General features: G+C 37.5%; 1 protein-coding gene across 1 annotated transcript in view; it reads right to left on the bottom strand.

The window, feature by feature from the left end:
• The window catches only part of PEX3 (peroxin 3), a 158779-nt gene that overhangs the window by 13231 nt on the left and 122722 nt on the right, over positions 1–22826 (bottom strand). The gene's annotated exons all lie outside the window — the stretch shown is intronic.

Genomic DNA, 22826 nt, shown 5'->3' with positions numbered 1-22826 from the left:
CATTCTCCCTTAGTATGAAGCTAGAAGCTTTCAACTTGAGGGTCCTCTATTCTTTGTATGTCAAATGTGAGGGACATTCTCCATAACTAAGATAATATGCCATATTATAATACCAATCATCTATAGCACTGACAAATAGAATGGTAAGAAGAGAAAAGGAATTCTCATCTTCCACTTGCAAGAGTTCATTTTCAGCCATAAGTTGATAGTCCTTTTCCACGAGCTAGCTTAGTTGGTCGTATATCCATATCATATTCTTGAATCTTGCCAATCCAATTTCCTATTTTTGTGCCAAACTCTTGATGTGTCAAGATGCTCTTGACAGTGGTGTCTAGAACTAGAGCAATAATATGAGAGTTCAATACGTAGAACCTAAAATGCTTCACTACTTTGACAACAGCATAAGCATGCTTTTCCATATGGCTATATTTCAACTTATGAGTTTCAAAGAGAAACTCGTGAATGAAATTAGGCGACTAAATGCCTTAATCATTTTTCTGCATCAAGAGAGCAAACAAGGTATGCTTAGAAGCATAACTATACATGACAAAGCTTTTTGTGTAATCAGGACACACTAGCGTAGGTGCATGTGTTATTGATCTTTGATTACCGTGAATGTTGTCCTTCATTCATAATTCCAATGGAAAGCATCTTTTCCTTTGATCATATCAACAATATGACGAGTTTTTTCAGCGAAGTTTGTTTCAAGTTTCCTCAAGAAATTCACCTTTCCAAAGAAAGAATGAATTGTTGTCTTGTTTGATGGCAAAGATAAGTTTTGTATTGCCTGTACTCTCTCTAGATCAATCTTAGTATCTTCTTTGGACACAATGTGTCCCAACAGCTTACCTTCCATTAGACCAAAAACGAATTTCTTGGTATTCAATGATACACCATGTTGTTTGCATCTCTCCAAGACTTGTCCAAGATGAAGGAAATGATCTTGACATGCTTTGGAGAAAACAGTCAAATCATCCAAATATACAACAATGCTTTCATTGATGAGACCATCAAAGGCAAGATCCATTGCTCGTTGAAAAGTTGCTCCAGCATTGATAAGGCCAAAAGGCATCTGTCGATATACAAATGTACCCCATGGGGTGGTAAACGTCATCTTATATTGATCATCCTCACAAACTTCAATTTGATCGTAGCTTGAGAAACTGTCATATCCCCGTTTTAAGATAGAATTTTATAATAATTAGATAATACAATGTTATTAAATAAATAATGATAATAAAGTTATATTAAAAATAATACTAAAATATAAAAAATAAGAAATAATTATTTGATCTATAATATCAAAGACATTATATTTAGTATGATATTTTAAATAATTAAAAAATAATAGAATTGCAATGAATAAATAAATAAATAAAGAAATAAAATCAAATACAAGAGACAATATTGTTGAAAGTATGTTAGCTTTCTAAAAATAATTTCATAATAAATAATAATAAACACAAATAGGAAAGCAAACAAATAATGTAACATAGAATAATATAAATTAACTAAATCTAATAAAAAGTCGAGAGATATTTAACAAATAGACATTACTCCTTAAAATGAAGATATAAAAAGGAGAGTTTATTTTAGAGGGAGGGAAAAAAAAGAGAAGATAGGAGTTCAAAAGGAAAAATGGAAGAGGAAAGTAATATAAAGAAAATAAAGAAGTGACTTTCTAAAAAGATATCAATGATATTGAAAGGATGTGAACCTTCGAAAGGGCCATAATTATGAATAGTTGCAACTCTTCAAAAATGTTGTAATTATAAAGTATTGGGACTTTTCCAAAGGATTTGAGTTATGAAGTGTTGTGATTTTTTGAAAGGATTATAACTATGAAGTGTTGTGACTTTCCAAAGGATTTGTATTATGAAAAGTTGTAACACTTGGAAAAGAAGAAACAAAAATGGATATTTTATCCTTTCCTTATAATTAGAAAAAGAAGAATTTTAGAAAGCAAATAAAGAGTTGAGATAATATAGAAGGAATAATTCATTGAAGGGTCGACTAATGATAGAGCCACATGGACCAAGCAAAGAAGAAGGTAAGAAAGGTATTTTTATGGATCATATTTGTTTCATTATGTTTATGGATTTATTTATGTAAAGTTTTTTACTAGTTTTCAATATAAAGCTAACTGATGCACGATTTTGTTTGCAGGTTTAAGCACTAATGCCAATGAATTTGATTTGCTTTAGAATCTGTATATATTACCACAGAAATAACAAAGATGTTCTTATACTTGTGATGCTTATGTTCCTTTGATATGCTTGCATTAATAAATTTCAATGCATTGCAATATCGGGCAAATCGAGTATATATATAACAAGGAGTGGTGTGAGAGTGAATGGGCATGTCTCCATTCAGAGACATGAGCATTCATTGTCACACCTATTCGGTGTTTTTTTATCATACCCATTCTAAGTTAGACTTAACACAAGTCTAAACATATATTACTAATCATAATGAACTCGATTCATATGCAGCCCAATAATGATATTTATATAGATCGATAATGATCTTAAATCAAAGGGATTGGAATATGTTACAATCATGGCTGAGATATGATCTCAGATAAAACATATATATGTTCATAGGTTTCAACTGCATCGATCATTTGCAGAATGACATATAATGAGATTATATATGTATGTATATATATGTGTGTATGTATGTATATATATATGTATGTATAAAAGTATATATATCGGTATGTAAATCATACCGGTATATATATATCTTTGATCACAGTCATTGTCTAACTGAAGCTACATGCTTTAACAATTTATATTAATAAATCATACTTGTGGAGAATTTATGCATATACATATGTATATGTAAAGATGGAATCATGAGTTAAAAGTCAATGGTTTAAGATCAAGAGATTCCCCTTTTAGGGAAGAGAGTGATCTTAATATGGTTAATAGCTTAAAATCAAAAGAGTCCCTTTGGGAAGAGAGTTGATCTTAATATGGTTATAAGGCTGGAATATTTCGTAGATGTTAACATATGCATGTGTCAAGGGCCCTATATAGATAATGTCTCTTCAAGGAAGAACCTTAAAGGGAGCACTTTATAGAAGACGAAGAATTAACTAGAAATCTAAAGATCCTCAAGAGGGTTACTGATCTCGATGTGGAGATGTCTTTAAGGTTGGGTTAGGATAGAGGGTAGAAAAAATATGTTTTACTATTATATATATTCTAACATTGGTTTTGCAAGAATTATTGTCCTTGCTAGTGGGGACATTACAAAAACCATCTAGCATAGATAACATTTATGAACCAATTACAGCTTGTAACACTTCATCCATGACTGGCAGTGGATAGTTATCTTTGAGAGGCGCCTGATTAAGATTACAAAAAACACACATGCGTATTTCTCCATTCTTCTTTCCAGCAGGAACTATATTAGCTACCCAAGATATATGATGAATAGGAAAGATAATACCAGCTTCCAACATCTTTTGAATTTCAGCTAAAATGGTACTCAAAATCTTTGGATTGTACTGGCTTTGCTTCTAGCGGAAGGGAGCTGCACCAAACTTGAGAGGAATATCATGTTGGACTTCCTTAGGACGAAAAAGATTTCAAATCTTCATAAGAATAAGCTAGGACATCTTTCTATTCACGAAGCAAAGTGATGAACTTCTCTGTTTCTTCACCAATACACCAATTTCCAATGTTAACCAACTTTGGACCATCTTTAGTCCCAATGTTGTACTTCTCATATTATCCCGAGGAACTAGTTTCTCTTCTTCTGTTGCTCTTTGTCATACATGTCATGCTTGTCAAATAGCTTATCCTAAGAAATGAGACCTTTGGGGATCCTATTTCCTTTCAATTGAATCATTTCTTAACCAGTATAAGAACTTTCATCAGGTGTGATTTCATTTGGCGCATTCTTGCCTCCTTCAATGTACACATCATCAAATCCTTCCTTGGTTTTCAGAAAATTGATAATCTGAGTATCATCGTTGAACACTTGCTAATGTTCACAATTATCTAGGATACTTGGTCGACAAACCAATTGTATTTCACATATGTCATCTTCAAAGTCTTGATGGGGAAGTAACAAAGTAGCTGAAACACCAAGTGAACCAGCTCTATCATTCAACTCTCAAGGGATCACTGAGATATTAAAGGCATCAAATAACTTGATGAAGTCCCAAGCTAGCACACAGTAATCTCTAAGTCCGTCATTTTTGGCTTGATATTGACTTTTGACTTGACATACCAACAACTTAGCATCTCCTTTAACATGCAAGTTCCTAATTCCTTTGGCCTGCACCATGTTTAATTCCAATATCAAGGCCTCATATTCAGTCGTGTTATTAGTATTAGGAAATTGCAACTTGTAGGAAAAATGGAAAAGTTCTCCTTCAAGTGAGATCATCACAATTACCACTCTAGTTCCCATAGGAGCACAACTTCCATTGAATTCCATGATCCAAACATCATTAGAATTGCTTGAGCTTGCTTCACAGTCCATGACAATAATCTTTCCTTCAAGGGAATCGGTAGAATCTGTAACTAAAACATTTTCATCTTCGTTAAGATAATCCATAGGATCATCTTCAGGAACAATTTATCCTTCAACTATGATTGGTAGTTGATTTTGAATAGCACCCTCTTCTAGATCTTCAGAAGCATCAACAAATCTTTTAGTATATGAAAGCAAGGAAGAACTTACAGAGCCTATCTAGACCTTTGCAAATTCTAATACTTCGTTTGCATGTAGGTAATAATATCACATTCCATCTGATTCGAAAAGAATTCGAGCGTGTGTCATTAGATTTGACCACCACATACTTGGTTTCTCTCTTAGGATGCAACTTTTCATGACACCTTTGACGAGTATTCTAGGTTCAATCATCCATATTGTGTTCACTGCCTACATCCTTACAAAAATTACAGTCATCATACCATAAGCAAGTACATCTACAACCAAAACGGTCATCTTGATCTTCTTCTTCGAGAAGGATGCAAAGACAATTTTAGCATCTTTGATTTGGGCCTTTCAGTGGTACTTGCTTATTTTCCATAAAGTAGCAATTTCTAAAGGACCTTGTCATAGTTAATCCCGAAGCATCAACAACCTTAGCTAACATGACATTGTTGAAGGCACCAAAATCTATGACTCAATTGCTTAGCTTGAAACCATTGATTAGTAGGGATATAGATAGAAAGGTTCAATCTTCCCTAGAACCGAGGATAGAACAGTAACTAGGTTATTGGGCATGTTTCTCGATTCAGGGGCAATCAAATGAGGTTGAGTAGGCTATGATTCTTTCACAAATTTGATAAACCTATCCAGCTGATGTGGATATAATTGTAGGTATTCTACCTCAGACATCTGGATTTTGGTCTTCTTAGCATAATCTATGATATCAAAAGGTTGGAAAAAACTAGCTAAGGCATTGGAACTTTCAACCTGGGGTTTAGTATTAGCATTAGGCACATTGGACTTTGAAATACTAGATGGAATAGGAAGATCAGCAATTGGTTTTTGGTTATTTCAATAGGTAGGCTAGGCAGAGTTGTTCTCCTCTTTGCAATGGTGACAGGCATTTGAGAAGTATCTATTTTCTTTACAGCCTATTCTTGTTGTTGAGCCAGCTATGTTTGCGAATGCATCATGACCACGTAGGCTTGTACAAAATCAGTCTCATGTTCTTCATCATCATATTGGACGTACCCAATAGTATAGTCACCAATTGTTTGATTATCTTCATGATAGAGAGCAACATTATCCTTAGGAGGATAGTCTTCTTGATTGTCATTAGTAAGATCAACTCTTAACGAATGGCTGAGTTACTTGGTGGAGCTTCAAGTGTGAGCTCCAGAGGACATTGGACTTTGAAATGCTAGATGGAGTAGGAAGATCAGCACTTGATTTTTGGTTATTTTAATAGGTAGGCTAGACAAAGTTGTTCCCCTCTTTGCAATGGTGACAGGCATTTGAGGAGTATCTATTTTCTTTACAGCCTCTTCTTGTTGTTGAGCCAGCTATGTTTGTGAACGCATCATGACCGCACAGGCTTATGTAAAATCAATCTCATGTTCTTCATCATCATATTGGGCATACCCAATAGTAGAGTCACCACCTGCTTGATTATCTTCATGATAGAGAGCAACATTATCCTCAAGAGGATAGTCTTTTTGATTGTCATTAGTAAGATCAACTTTATAGTAACTAGTGGCTGAGTTGTCTGGTGGAGCTTCAAGTGCGAGCCTCTCCAGAGGAGGAGAATGCTTGTTCTGATTATTAGCTACGTAATTATTTGCAGCATTAGGATATGGCCATCTTGGAATATCCTTGTATGGAGCAGCAAATGACAATTGAGATATTTTCTTCTTAAGAGCAACAAGTTCATTTGTAAGCTTTTGAGCTAATGGATCAGTCCGGCCCAATGAAGAAGATTCTATATAGGAATTGTTCTTGAATCGGTTGGAATCCTTGCAAATTTTTCCCGCAAGCATCAAGTCATCTTCAGTCTTTGTTGCTAGAGTTTGTGTGAGGGTCAAAATAGCAAGAGCAGCCCTCCTCAACAAGAAACTAACTTCTAGAAGTTGAGTATTCGTAAAGAAACACTTCAAATTCACAACAGTAGGTTGAGAAGTAGTGGGAATTCGGTTAGCCAGTTTGTTGAACTTGGCAATAAAATCCTACATTCTATCGTGTGCTTCCTTCTTCATCTGTGTAAGTTGTGCTAGGAGAGCATGCTCATCTTTTACAGGCTTGAATCTATCAAAGAACTTGGTTTGCAAAGAGACCTAATCTGAAATGGAATTGGGTTCAAAGATATAAAACCAATCAGCTGCTATACCTTGTAAGGTCTCAATAAAGAGCCTTGCAGAGATGTAGAAAACCTTGATATGTTTATCTGGGTGTTGTTTTCCATCCCCGTAGAAATTAGGAAAATTCTTATAGGAACCTTGGGGAAGTGCATGCAATGGTGCTACATGATTCGGTCAACCAAAAGCTGCTCCCCATGGTCCAGCAGCCATATTAGTATCAAAAATATGGGTATGGATGGTATGAATACTAGGAATCAACTATGCAGTAAAAAGAAGGGTTTTGAGGAAATATTGGGAATCTTCACTGGGTCTAGTAGTCTTCTTTTTGGAAGGTGGGTAGCTTGTAGTTTGAGAAAGAGGAGTTTTAGTAAGTAAATCAAAACAACCTTGTTGAGCCCAAAATGATCCAGCAGAACTTGAGGAATTGTCGGCCTTCTTTCTTCTTGAATATAGGTGCTCAAAGCTTGCCAATGTGATACCCTGTAGTGCCAATTAGAACAAGAACATAAAATGAAAATGAAAAAAAGAGGCCTCTGAATGTGCTCGTATCCCAAGCAAAGTCGCCAAAAATCTGTCGGGTGAATATTTGCAATTGGGCAAAATCCAATCACAAAATAGGTAGACCAGCCACAGCATGTGAGACAAGGTCTATCCTACCTTAACAAGAATTCTTTGGATCAACTCAAGGTAAGCAAGAAGTTAAGAGATTTTAAAAGGGTATTACCAATATTCTTTCCTCTTAACTTTCAGAAAAGAATCCACTTACCCGCGGAGTGAATAAATGGGCAAGATGAAACCTCTAACTACACTTTATCAAAAGTTGTAAACGGTGATACTGATAAACTAACACTAACTCAAAGGCTAGCTAAAAGCGTACCAATTTGGCTTGAAGTCTGATCTTAATCTATGCTATGAGAATAATCTTCGCTATTGGGGCTCAAAGACTTCCAAAAGTAAAGAACTCTAACTATTTTTGTGAATTGAGGAGATACAAGCTACAGTCAAAGCTCCTAGTCTATGTATCACTACAACCACTCCCAGTCAAAGCATCGGCTACGATTGTTTCTTAACTCTTTATACTAAAATACTAAGAAAAAATAAACACATGAATCAAAGATAACAAATACAAATTATAGCCAAATCTTCCAACTTGCACTAATCACAATTGCACTCAATCAAAGTTATGCTTACACAATTTCTCCAGAGCTTTCTTGCATACAATAAAAAAAGATTTTTACAATGAGGGGGTACTTTATATAGGCAAAGGAGTTGAGAAAAAAAAGGATAAATTAGGAGCAACTCACCCAACTTTGACCCGATCTAACTAACGAGAGAAATTATTGGATTACATGTCATAAGGACATGCAAATTGTATTACAAGTAGTTACACAATATCATGCAATACAATCCTCTCCAATCTACAAACATGAAAACTAAAGAAAGAAGACAGAAGATGGAAGAGAGTTGAAACAATCCTAAGGATTGTTCTTTAGTGCCTTAAAATTGATTATGACATCACACACTGTAGGAAGATCTGAGATTTCCATTATCTTTGATATAGCCTCTATTATGGTTGCATCAGCATATGCTGATTTTACAACTTTGCAATTCCCCACAAGAGAATCTTGTACGTGCTTTGCTAATGATTTGTACAAAGCAAACCAATTCATTGTGCGTGAACCAAATTCTTTAGAATCTAAATCAGCATTAACCCTGACTATACATTCTAAAGTCGTCTCCTCTATTATGACCAAGTTGTTATGCTCAATAAGAACTTGGCATCCCATTTGTTCCAAGTTGCACATTACCTTAGTTTCAATTGACTGACAATCTTCTACGGCTGCCTGCAACTTTGTTACTGAGTTTCCTCAGAGTCTCTTCCTTGTAACCCATTAGTCTGTGGCATATGTAGAACATTTCACAAGATGGGACAACATCACATGCAACCAAGCTCTCCAAATCAAAATTGACAATTTCATCCCAATCATACAAAATTTCCTTGAAGGTGTTAGCGTCTTGATTCAAATATGCAATCAAGTCATGCAGCATCTCTTCAATACCTCTAATACATTCAAGAATTTTGACCGCATCTATAATGGCTTGAACTCCTTCAGAAACAACTTCTCCAGACAAGTCTTTGTTGCTTCCATTATCTGTTTCTCTCGAGGTGTCTGAAATGTAGTGACTGCATGTTGTGAAGATTGTTGTTGCGTAACATCAATTTGGCGAAAAACCTTCTGCTTGAGATGATTCTTCTCCCATAACTCATGATTTCTCTACGATACATTGGCAAGTGCATCATGAGTATTTTGTAGACAACCCAACTATGATTGCTTACCTAGTTCAATTTGGGTGAACTTGTAATCTAAACGGTTAAGTTCTTCGGCTGGTTTGTCTACCAATGGTTCAGCAACCTTTACGAACTTAGTTTTTCAGAATCCACTAAATTCTTGAAACAATCATGTCTTTTAGAGATTTAGAATTAGTTTGCTTGATAAGACAATTATCTAAGGGCAGCAAAACCTTCCTTCTCTTTATAGTAATCTTGCCCAATCATGTAGGCAAACTAAAACCTTCATCTACCGAATCAAGTACAGTGGCAACCATTGACATTGATCTTGATTGTGTTTTCATTGCGACTGAGCATGCTTTAGATTGCAGAGTTGTACAAAGAGGTGCCTGATGAGAAGATTCTATCATGAATGCTTCACAACCAATCATCAAAATATCAAATTGGGAAACTTGACCTTCCATGAGTGTTTGGAAATATTCAAACACGTTTCCCAAATTCTCACATTGCTTGACTGTGAGAATAGGAGCTATTGAAGAGATATTAAGTGCTGATGTTTTTACTTTCCATGCAAGGATGGTAGGTGTGAAAATAGTGGAGAAAGAATCCACATCATTTATGACACCCAAAAAAGGTGTTTTCTGAATGGATGGACCTTGACATGGAGGGGAAATGATCATAACCTCTCCTTCTTCCTCTTCATCCTCTATATCAGGTACTTCTCCAAATTCCTCCTCAGCAGGTTCTTGAGCTTGCACAAACGCTTGTGAGGGTTTTGGAGGTCTCCCCTTTTCGCCTTTTAACTTAAGGGATTTAGCTGAACTGGAGAAAGATGCACCATCTTTGCTTGAAATTTCCAAGTTGGGATTTCCTTCCAAGTGGTCCAAAACTATCACAGTCTACCCCGAGCAAGGATTCACCCTCTTTATGCCTTCAATTTTTAACCATTTGTTGGTATTTGCCAATATAGACTGAAATCTATCAAAGATTGATACGCCTTCTTTTCACTGCCAATGTATGGGAAAAGGGCATTGCTTGTCAAAACCGACACAATGGTATTCTAGATCAAGAATATTGCCATCATCTTCAATCTAGAGATTGGATAGGATTTTGTGCACATTAAGATCAATAATCTGCTACAATGTGAGCCTGCGGTAGTCCATTTTCATGATGTCCAGTTCCTTGTGCAGGTCAATCCATATGTCCTTGATGCGATGAACATGGGCGAATGCTCTTTTAATCATTGAGTGTGTTCCTCAATAATAAAAATCATACCTCGCCTTGAACTTCTTCAGTGTGATAAGCTAATGTTTTGCCTCCATATTTTTCACCTTGAAGACTAAAATGATCATATATTGATCAACTACAAAGGGCTTGGTTGTAGTGATACCAAATCCTAGCCTATGTTGAGTATTCTGATACAATTGCACTTCCATGAGTTGTCTGGTTAATTCCATCAGTATGATTTTATCAGTAGCATATCTCGATAGATTATATGGTTCTCCTTTGAAATAGCCAACCCTCAAATAAGTGAAAGTTTGAAATTGCAAAAAGATAACACCAAATTGGTTTACCCTATTCCAAGCTTCATCTGACACTCTCTTGATTACCAACTATTTATTAAACCGACACCTAAAATGACCAGAAAATGCATCTTAGACTCTCCTATAGTTGTATTTGTTATGCGACAAGATGAATAGATAATAATATTCCCAAATAGGAACTTGAAGCCGATCTTTGTTGTCGATAAATTCTATATTGTAGCCGATAGGTAGAATTGTATTCGAAAGGGCGTGTGACAATTGAGTCACCCCTTCAAGAAAGTATATGTACATCGTTCGTAGCGACTATTGAGACATCATCATAATTATCATTGTAAGCATTATACTTGGAGTGCATATTGCATATATAAATAAAGTATCTATTCTATGTTATATCTTACTGTAATACATGTGATAAGTATCTATTTACCTTGTACGGTAAACATTTGGCACCGTTGCCAGTCGAACCTGGAACAAAGGAAGTGTTATGAAGGCTAATGTTGAATCTACTTAATAAAGATAGGAATACGATAAAAAATAAGGATGAAATATGCATAGCACAGGAAGTATTAATTTTAGCAGCTTACCGACGGATACCAAGGGTGTGAAGGAGCACAGACGGAGAGAGTGCATTCACCTAGCAGACTGAGGAGTGTCCAGGAATTACTTGAAGAAACTCGATAGCGATTGAATTTGGTGGAAGAGTCAAGGGAGGAGTTCCTTGACTTGTATGCGTCGAGGGTAGAGAATCCAAACGAAAGGGACGTGACTTGCATGGCTCAAAGTGCCAAATGAGTGTGAGCGTGGAGTGAACTCTTCGTTCCTGATACACCTGATGAATAGATACAAGCAAAGAATCAAACAACTTCGCTTAAGAAAGAACTTTTCACACCAGAGTAATATAGTTGTCCAAAGTAGGGCGGTTGTCTGGAGTAGCACAGTTGTGTAGAACAATGCAAGTGCTTAGAACAACATGAGTACTCAAAACAGCATGAGTGCTCAGAACAACGTAGGTACACAGCAAGTACCATAGAATTAAAAGAAAGTAGCAATAGTAGGACCAAAGGAAAAATTGTCGAAGTTCAATGGTGATGAGATGGCTGCTCCAATCAGACATTGTAAAATATGTGAAACGATCTAGATGGCGAATGACATAACAGACCAAGAAGATTGGATCCGACAATTTCCGACGACCTTATGGGGTGTTGCGATTAATTGATTTTTGGATGTCGATCCTCAAAAATTAACTACATGGCTAAACGTTAAGAAAGAATTCATAGCAGAATTCTGACTACTAAGGGATGATAATGAAATAGTAGCAGAGATATACAATACAAAACAAGGAAAGAACGAAACAATCTGGGTATATGCAAGAAGGCTGAAGGAGCTGGTGGGGAAAATGGAGAGCCAACCAGCGAACGGACTAAAGAAAAGATGGTTTGTTTAAGGGCTACGATCGGCAGTAAAGAAAAAGATGAAAATCGTACCTCCAGCATCGTACATAGAAGCGTATAATCAGGTGATGGATTTGAAGAGTGAGCAAAACATGACCAAAAAGAAGAACCAAAATCATCAAACTCTGACGATTCATCTCTCGAAAGTAGCAGTAGCGAGGAAGAATCAAGTACGAAAGTTCGAGCATTGCAAAAGGATGTTACAGATGATGGAGCTTAAAAATCTAAAAAAGAATCCTGACTTAGTGAAAGGGGAATTGTGGTGTACAGACTATAAAGAGGAGGGCCACACAAAGGGCTCTTGCCCAAAAAACAATTTTGCAATATCTGTTAGATTGCAGGACATTCCACCAAGGAATGCCTGTTCAATATGAAGATGAAGGAACACCAGCAAGTGTTACCTCACACAAGAAGTGTCCACCACAAGAGAAGGAACAAAAACGAACAATGACACAACCTCGGGAGGATACCGTAACAATAATCGGCGTGGACAAGGTGGTAACAATAATAATAACAATAATGGGGGCCGAAGTTGGAAACAATATGACTCGAGTGGACAACCAATGATACAATGTTGTGCATGTAACCTCTAGGGGAACTTCACCAAAGACTGTACCACAAAGGAAATGCCACAGCTGTTGCGCAGATCGTGCAGTCCATGAGACAACAAGAATTCAAAATGCCCTAAGCAAGAGGTGAACTTGTTAAGCATCGAAACATGTGATGGGGAGATACTAGCCATCACTCACGAACAAGCAAAGGAGGCAATGTACCCTGATACAAAGGAAGAAAAGAAGAGGTTACAACAAGCACAGACAGAGTTGGAAAAACAAATAGAAACGAAAAAGTTACAAAGAAAAGACACTGCCAGCACCTTGAAGAGAATCCTGGCAGAACAAAATATTATAAGGCAAGCAATGCAAATGGAAGTTTCTATGAAATTGAATGACCACCTTCTTACAATGCCTCAATTATGAACGGCAATATTGAACATGACACCACTCCCGAAAGCAACAGAAAAGACAGCAAAGGATGGCAGCGGAGAGACTGTAGCAGACCCAATGCTACTAGCACTCACAATGGGAAGACATCCTGCAGTAGTAGAGATGGGTATCCTGGGAATCGTACTCTCAGATACAATCGTTGATGGAGGGTCAGGAGTGAATGTATTACTAGAAGATGTATGGAAGAAGATGGGACAACCTATGTTGTGGCCACCTACATTTCAACAACTCACAGTCGATCAGCATGGGATCAAGCCTTTAGGGACCCTGATGGTGCAACTTGTAACCATCGAAACACAACCATTCTTATTGGATTTTTTAGTCATCCTATAAAATAGAAAAGGGTATGATGCCATCCTCGGACAAGGCTAGTTGGTGCAAACAAAGGTTAAACATGATTGGAAGCGGAATACCCTGTCCATGGAAGGCGGAGGGCGGAGATTCGTAACCAACTTGCACACACAAATGGTAGGTGAGGAGGTAGCGTCGTCGGACTCTGAAGGCGAAGGTGGTGGTGATGACGAGGGGAAGAAAAGAATAGAACTTGATGAAGAGGGAATATTGAGATTAGGAGGGCCGAATAATGACGACATGGACTCGGTGAACGGTTTACTCCATTGGCAGATGGAGGATTACAAACTCTTTCTGAGTTGTAACATGTTAGGGGTCTAAGAGGGAAAAGAAGGGAACGAGTTTCAAAAGGAGTATAGCAAAGTGAAGGAGGAAGAAGCACATGTAGATGAATGCCTGCACATATGTTTAGTGAAGATAAACCTATAAAATACGAAAAGCCTACTGTAAAGACTATTAACTTAGGAGATGAAGCCAATCTGAAATATATCTTTGTGGGAGATGACTGGAACCCAATCCGGAAAGCCGCAGCATTCAAAATATTTATGGAGTATAAGGACGTGTTCGCATGGACATATAAAGATTTGAAAGGAGTATCGCCAGAGTTACGTGTCCATCGGATACTGCTTATAGAAGGAGCAATACCCATACAGAAGCGACCGTACCAGATGAATTAAAATTATGCAACACAGGTCATTGATGAGATCAATTGAATGCTAGAAGCAGGAATTATTTTTAGGGTGTAGACGAGCGAGTGGGTATCACCAATTATGATATTTCTGAGGGACACCACTCAAATAAGAATATGTGTGGACTTTCGATACCTTAATGCAATAACGATTAAAGACCCGTTCCCGATACCATTCACCGATAACATTCTGGAAGAAGTTGCAGGGCATGAAATCTATTCATTTATGGTTGGATTCTCTGAATACAACCAAATATCCATCGCTGAAGAAGATAGGCTTAAAACAACATTCATCGTTGAAGATGGAGTATATGCCTACAACAAGATGTCATTCGAACTATGTAATGCTCCGGTAACATTCCAAAGAATTATATTGCACATATTTGATAAAATGTTAGTAGGGAATTTTAAGGCATTTCTGGATGATTGGTCAACTTTTAGCACAAAGGATAAGCATATAACTGCACTCAGAGAATGCATGGAAAGATGCAGGCGGGTGAGACTGGCACTGAATCCGAAGAAGTGCAAATTCATGGTACCACAGGGAAAGCTATTAGGCCACATAGTATGCAAAGCAGGGCTGAAAACGGATCTTGACAAAGTTTGGGTAATCTTGGAAATGCCACCATCAACGGATGTGACAGAGCTAAAATTGTTCCTCGAACATATTGGATGCTATCAAAGGTTCATCCAGAACTTTGCGAAAGTATCCTACCCACTAGGCAAACTCACCTGCAAAGGTGAACCTTACAAATGTAAAGTGGAGTAAAATGAAGCTTTCGATGGGCTGAAAATGAGATTAGCTACAACGCCTATCCTAGCTTATCTGAACTGGGATAAGGAGTTTCATGTTCATATAGATACATCAAACTACACAATTGGAGCAACATTGGTGCAAACAAGTGATTACAAATTGGATCATCCAGTATACTTTGCGAGTAGACTATTATCTAAAGCAAAGAAAAATTGCAGTACAACAAAGTGGAAGCACTTGGGATGGTGTACACAGTACAAAAATTTAGACTTATTTACTGGCGACGCCATTTGTATTTTATGTAGATCATTAGGCACTTCTATATCTCGCAAACAAGCTAATCATCCAAGGAAGGATAAGTAGATGGCTATTACTATTGCAAGAGTTTACTTTCAAAATTGTGGTACGGTCAAGGAAGAGTCATGTAAGCGTAGATCACTTCTCGAGGATAAAATCGGGAGAGCCATCAGAGGGGATCAATGATGATTTCCTGATGTGCAGCTATTTCAAATTGTCGTACTGCCATCCTAGAACACGCATATTGGGGAGTATCTCTCGATGGGGCAATTTCCTAGGGAGATGCCGCTAAACAAGAGGAAACTGGTGCTAAGGAGTTGGACGTTTCAATTGATCAATGGGTTACTGTATAAAATGGGACGCAACCAAATTCTGCGGCGGTGTGTTCTAGAGGAGGAAATACCAAAGGTGTTGAAAGAAGCCCATGAAGGACCAGCAAGAGGACACATGAGGTTGGATACAACTATGCGGAAGATACTTCTAGCAGGGTTATGGTGGCCAATCGTGCACAACGACGCCAGGGAGTGGGTCGTTGCCTGCGATACATGTCAATGAGCTGGAAAACCACTGAAGAGAGACTTCATGCCTTTGAATCCTTCACACACACAGGGATTATTTGAAAGATGGGGGTTAGACTTTGTCGGACCCTCAAGGTAAGTAAAACTAGAAGATGCAGGTACATCGTGGTAGCGACGGAGTACCTTACCAAGTGGGTATAGGCACGAGCCCTGCCTAAAAACTTTGTGGTAAGCACAGCGAAATTTATCTGAGCAAATAATCACAAGGTACGGGATCCCACTGCAATTGACAAGTGATCGTGGGGGACACTTCGTGAATCATCCGGCTACTTACCACAAAATTCAAGATTACCATTTCCTATCGAGCCCGTACTATCCGAGAGCCAACAGACAAGCAGAAGCTACGAATAAGATCCTAGTCAAAGTGATTTATAAATCCTACACAGTTGAAGGAGAGGATTGGGAAGAAAAGTTACCATTAGTGTTATGGATGTACCGTACTTCATACAAGGTAACCACGAGACACACTGTTTCAATTGATGTATGGACAGGAAGCAATGGTACGAACAGAATTCATGTACCAAGTTTAAGGATTGTGATCGAAAACAAACTCGGAGATATGGAAAGCCTAAGGGAAAGACTGTATAACTTAAATAAACTTGATGAGCAACAATTACATGCACAGTGGGCCACGGAGGTTACACAGAATAGACGAAAGGTATGGCATGACAAGCATTTAAAATCAAAGTTACACCGCCCTGGGAGATGAGGGCACAGCGGGATAGGGGGAAAGTTTCCGAGATGGGGGAACAAAGGGGCCTTGATTTAGGGACAGCAGGGGACAAGGGGGTGACGGAGAGAGCAGGGGTGTATATACTATACATATGGTACTTAAATTGCTAGTTATGAAAAGATGTACTACAATTATACAATATAAGATACAAAGATGTAAAAAAACTTAAACATTAAACATTGCATTGAAGTTTTCAACTGGAACATCATGATTCATGATCAAATGACAAACAAACAATGACCATTGAACATTGAACATCAGCAAATAATAAATATTAGTCTATATATCAATCTTCAGATCAATGGTATGAGTATCTAGATTCTACTATCTAATAGTAATCAATGATCATATAAGTGATGACATAAAGATGATTACAATAAGTATCATGTGCCATGAATCATGATATCAAAATAAGTATATAATGCAAACAAAAACTACAAGTCTCCAAGAGTCCAAATCAAAATGCCAAATCAATGATCATCCCCTAGAGGCTGGAAGTTGAAACTCATCGCCACTGGAACTATCAATCTCTCCAAGATCAAGAGCCGAAAAGGGAACACCAACTAGCCCTATCGTTGGATCTAAAGCATCCTCCTCCTCATCAATCTGTGATGGCTCTTCAAGCTCTACATCCCATCGTGATGCTGGACACTCCTTGTACACAATTGTCTTGCGGTCATCGATACGCAACACACTGTGTACAGCCACTAGCTTCTCTACTCTCTGAGAAGTAAATCTATTCCTCTTAAGAGAGTGGATGAAGCTATATGTAGACTAATTCCTCTCATAAGCTAACGAACTAGAAACCTGAGATGAAAAATAATTGGCCAATGTGAGACTCAGGAATTAGAAGTTGAACAATGAACAATGAACAATGAAAAGTTAAAAGTTGAGGAACTAAGTACCCGGGACAGCATATGAATAGCTAGTGTGGTGGTTGTAGATTTCGCTCCATAAGCTGCCCACCACAAAATGGGATCCTGTTGTGCCATAGTCTTGATATCTGTCATTGCCACTTGACTATAACCGCTAAGAGTAGCAAATTTGGTCCACTCAATGAGAACCTTAGCTGCTGTCTCAAGGTCATACATCCTATCTTTTGCATATTTCTTTAGATTAATCAGCCGATGTCTCACTATTATCTCAGTACTAAATTGTTATAGGTATCCTAACAATGTCCTCTCCTCTATAATCTTTTGCTATATGCTCTCAACATATCTTATGCAAAGTTTAATATGTAAATAACATACTTCCTTCCATATCTGATCTGATATTCTCCACTTTAGTGTCTATATTCTTCTGATACACTTATTTATTCACTTGTCATTTTCTTTACATTAGCCTTGACTGGTTTGTGTACCTACAGATGACAGTTTTGATTACCAAATTTATAATACGTGGTTCGATGGTCTTGAGTTTCATAGGGTTCCATGGTGTAGAATCAGTGAAGTTCCAACAGCTCTCTGTGGCTGTAATAACTAATGTTGAGACTATTGTATTTTGCCATGTTGCTTCCTCCAACCACTCATGATACTATTTTATTTATTATGTTGGCAGATTAGGTACATCTACTATATCTCTCCCCTATTTGCCCTAGGTGCCTGCATGGAGTTCTCTATTCCCCATTTGCCTCTTGGTGATAGATTGTGTTTACTTTGTGGCTCTTGCATGGGTTGTCTTCCTTGTCACGGAATTCCTTTCCTTTCTTGTCACACTGTTTGCATTTAATACCAGCTACGAATGGTTTCCTCTTACAATTGATGTTAGCAAGTGCTCAGATCCTTCCCTTTTGTCAAAGGTGATCTGTACTTCAAGGGTAGCCGTCTATTTCGGGCAAGGTTGTCTTTTCTATGTTGATGATATTGGTGACTTCCGACTCTGTCCATGCCTCCAGTTGTTTTTCTCATCTGCTATTAACGTCACCCATGTTGGAGAGGTGTATGGTGCTTTTAGATGATATGTCTGAAGTCACTATTCCCCTCTTTCAATATGTTGTCTTCGCAGTCCATTTAATATTCTTGTGTTTGATAATCCTCCTCCTCTCCTTCCCAAATCTCCCCGTGCCTTTATATGGACTCCTGTTCACGGGTCGCATTGCCTCATAACCGACAACTATTGTGTGGTGATTTTATTAATCAATATATAATCAAATTCAAATTCTTTGTTTGGTGTGAATAATAATCAGAATTGTTTATATCGATATAGCTAAGTCAAATTATATGTTTGATAATTTCATTTTAGAATCACTTGATATTATATATTATTTCTTAAATCTCTTTTATTATTATTTATATATTGTTGATTATTAACTTAATAATATTTAGTCATATTACGAATACAACTTTTATGTTATTGTATCTATTAGATTATTATATTATATTAATAATTTCTTATTTCCTTTAGTCATTTAATGATATAGTTTAAAACCATTTTATTATTTATTTCTATTTATTGTTATTATATTGAATCTCAAAGAGGGCGTATTACACTATACACTTGAAGAACCCTTCCTTCACCTGAAAAAATTTTAAAAATACAAATTATTAGCAAATAGAAGAATCAAGATGCTAGTAATGTAAATGATTTTAATTTATAAAATGATAAGAATCTAAGTCAGTCTTAAAGTGTTATATAATATAAATCACCTCATCATTGTGAAGTGGTGTAACTCTACCAAGCCTAGTCATGTACCACCTCGGATTCAATGCATATGCAGACATGTGTAAGGGTGTGTTAAATTTGTCCCATCTATGATGAACAATAGGCCGAATGTGATCATTGTAGAAGGCTAATGTGGCGTCCTTCTCTCGCACAACTGCTCTCATCTACCCAAGCATAGAATCAATGCACTTGTACACCTCTCCAAGTGTAGGTGCATCCCCATCTCCACACTTGATCACCTCGAAGACTGGCCTAATAATAGAGACAATGTATTTTGCATTGCTCCAAATACATCACTCTTTAACTATATTCTTCACCTTCATCCCCTGCTCTGACCTGGAACCATCCCACCTATTCCATTCATTCATCATAACCATTAATTGCAATGGCTCCTGCAACTCAAGCATTCTCTCCAAGAGAATGAAATAGGATACATATCGTATCTCAATTGACTTTAGGAACTCTTTGGCGAAGCTCCTAAATAGTGCATGTGAGGTGTGGTGGTTGCAAATATACATCTGCACATCTCTACCATCACTCACTACTCCTTTTATCTAGCTAATCTTCCCCATGTCCTTTAGAGCATTGTTCATAGCATGCACACAACAAGGAGTCCACCAAATATGCCAATACGTGGCCTCAATAAGCCTCCCTACAGCTCTGCACACGAGCTACATCTGTCACTACTTGGACCACATCTTGTGGCCCAATCTCCTCAATGGCTTCGCGAAGAATCTGAAACTGAAAATCAGCATCTTTTTGATGCCCTTAACAATCAACCGCCCTAAGAAAGAATGGGCCCTCTGTACATGTGACTATGACATTGATGAGTGGACGGTGTCTAATGTCCATCCACCCATCCATGATTATGCTACACCCAGATTCCTCCCAAACAACCCTCATGGTCTCCATGGACTCACTAATCTTGGCATACTCATCATCCAAGATTTTAGTCCTCAATTTGTGCTCACCTAGTGGCACATATAATGGTAACCCCGCCTTCGATCGAGCAATATGAAGTGGAATGCCATTGGCAACTAACATTCTCCCAATGCATGCATCTAATTTTTTGGGCTGCAAACAATTTTGCTATAGGGTTGTTGTCACTAGACTGTGCCCTGCGTTTCCCCTTGCTCATCTAGGTTACTGCTACACCTATAGAGCTATAAGTAGAGGAAGGTGAGGAGGCTGCCCTTGGCAATGTAGTAGATGAAGCCCTATGTTGTGGTCTAGAAAAAGACATGCCTTAGTGTTGTTGCCCCTGTATTTGTTGCTCATGCACCTCCTGTATAGTTTGAATCTGCTACCTACCAGCCAAGGTAGTAGGCACTCGAAGGCCCAAGTCCTCTGGAACTCCCGAAGCTTGTTGAATTCAATTCTAAACTTCAAGTTTTTGGATTCAATCAAAAACTTACATGGTAAGACAACTTTACCTACCCAAAGGAGGAAGTGTGCATTCACTCTAGTGATGCTAACATACCATACACCACAAATATTGCATATCTCCACTTTTTTGTGCCACCTATACCTAATCCGCTTGTTATTCTAGTGGCAAATTGTTTTAAAGGAGATTTTGGATCAAACTTACCCTGCCCACTCTGCCAAAGATGGGGAGGGGCAATAATAAATGGAATACCAAATAGTACAAAAGCAGTACCCATGGAAGTGGAACTAGTTTGGGCCCCTTGCTGATTTGGCCCAGCCCCAATGTCACTGTCATGCTCACCCCTCTCAACGGTGTCATCATCATCCTCAGCCCCAAACTCGGGCTCAAGTTCATATTCTGATTCACTGCCACTATCTGAATGAAATTCCATCTCATCGTCACTATGAGTATCAATGTTGGAGCTCATTTTTACACTACATTTCACAAAATGAAAAAAAAAAAATTTAATAAAGTTAACAATTTTAATTTACAAACTTTCAGCCTATGCCCTTCTTTAAATTTTCTAAAATTTAAAACTAAATACTAAATACTAAATAACAAGAATTTGCAAAATGAAACATTGAAACATTAAGAATCTTAATCTATTATTTAATATTTATAAATGATTCAATGAATGAACGATAATCATAACTATAATAAAATGAAACAACACATAGTTAGATCTTAAAACATTGAGCAATAATTTATAAACATGCATTTGAAAATCAGAAAAACAAGCTAAAAACCCTACCTTTTGCTTGAAAAACTCCAACAATATGGTAAGCCCTCTTCCTCTTCTTCTTCTTGCTCCTAGGCTCTCCTTTTTCACTTCCAACACTTTCTTCACTCTCGCACAAACCCTTATCTCAGCTCTTCACTCTTCTTCTTCTTCTTCTTCTTGCAAACAATGAGAAATGCAAATGTGAATAAAAAAGAAGAATAGAAGGCTTTTGAACAAACGAGGAAGGAATGGGCCCACAACCCAATAGCATAAAAATAGAAACATTAAAACATTATAAAAATGCTTTGAACTTTTTAATTTTTAAAGTGCCTCTTTTGCTTGCCGCTGGAGACATCCTAGTGTCCCCCCGCAATGGAGACTCCTTCGCATCCGCCTAAAACCCCACAGTCGAAGATGTCTTGCCGTCTCCAGTGGTGGTGGCACTCTAAGTGGCGCCACCCGAAACGCCAAGACGTTGTCCCCCCATCGCTGGAACGTCCCCATCTCCAAGATGGCCCAGTTTTTTGGGGAGGACACATCCCCGTGTTACACTATTTAAAATTGAATAAATCTCAACCAGGCCAATTAGTTTGAAATACAATGGGCGCAACGAGATCAAACCAGGAAAATTTAAGGTAAAATGGGTAGGACCGTATAAGATCCACGAAGTTGGCAATAGTGGAGCAATCAAATTATGGATGCTCGACGGGAAAGAAGTGCCCGATGCAGTGAATAGGTTGAAACTAAAAATCTACCATGAAAGAAATAATGCACCTCTGCAAACGAACAACTCAGAGAGAATATAAATAATAGATAAAGAATATATATGTGAAAAATAAGTAAATGTATATATATGTGAAAAATAAGTAAATGTAGATAAATTATAATAAAGATCTACAAAATAAGAAGCTAAAAGAGAACATTATAATATGTATTGGAGCAACAACAAAATATACTAAATAAGTTGAAGGCTATATAGAATGAACCATAAAGTTATGGTGAACGTGTATGAGGAAATGACCATACCGTACGGCTTTGATAAAGCATGTGGACAGAGTCACCGTACGGCCATAAAATAAGAGAACCTGATAGTAAGCATTGGATACTGTATGGTATGAGGGATAGCCAAACAAAAGATGTCATACAATCTAAAGAATAGTACGATATTGTTATCATACGGCTAGCAATTGAAGGGAAAGGCACCGTACGGATAACAAGAAAAGTCACCATACAAACATTTGTGGAAGGAAAGAGCCGACCATATAGTCGCACAGTATAAGAGAAACACTCTAAGAAACACATAACCATTTTATGGTCTTCATACAAACAAAAAAGCATATCAAAGAGCCTACCATATGGGAAAAATAGGGAAGGAGGTCACCATACGGAAGGAGAACATAGGTATTGATATCGTATGGTACACATATCATAAAAGGAGAGCAGGCACCGTATGGATATCAGCAGAAGCAAAATATGATTTAAAGATTACAACCATTCAACAAGAATTGATACCATACAACCA

This window comes from Cupressus sempervirens, chromosome 10 (assembly GCF_028749045.1).
Source record: "Cupressus sempervirens isolate cs-2001-9-10 chromosome 10, ASM2874904v1, whole genome shotgun sequence".
Classification (NCBI taxonomy): Eukaryota; Viridiplantae; Streptophyta; class Pinopsida; order Cupressales; family Cupressaceae; genus Cupressus; species Cupressus sempervirens.
The sequence above is the reverse complement of the archived record's forward strand: the minus strand, read 5'-3'. Positions and strand labels throughout refer to the sequence as shown.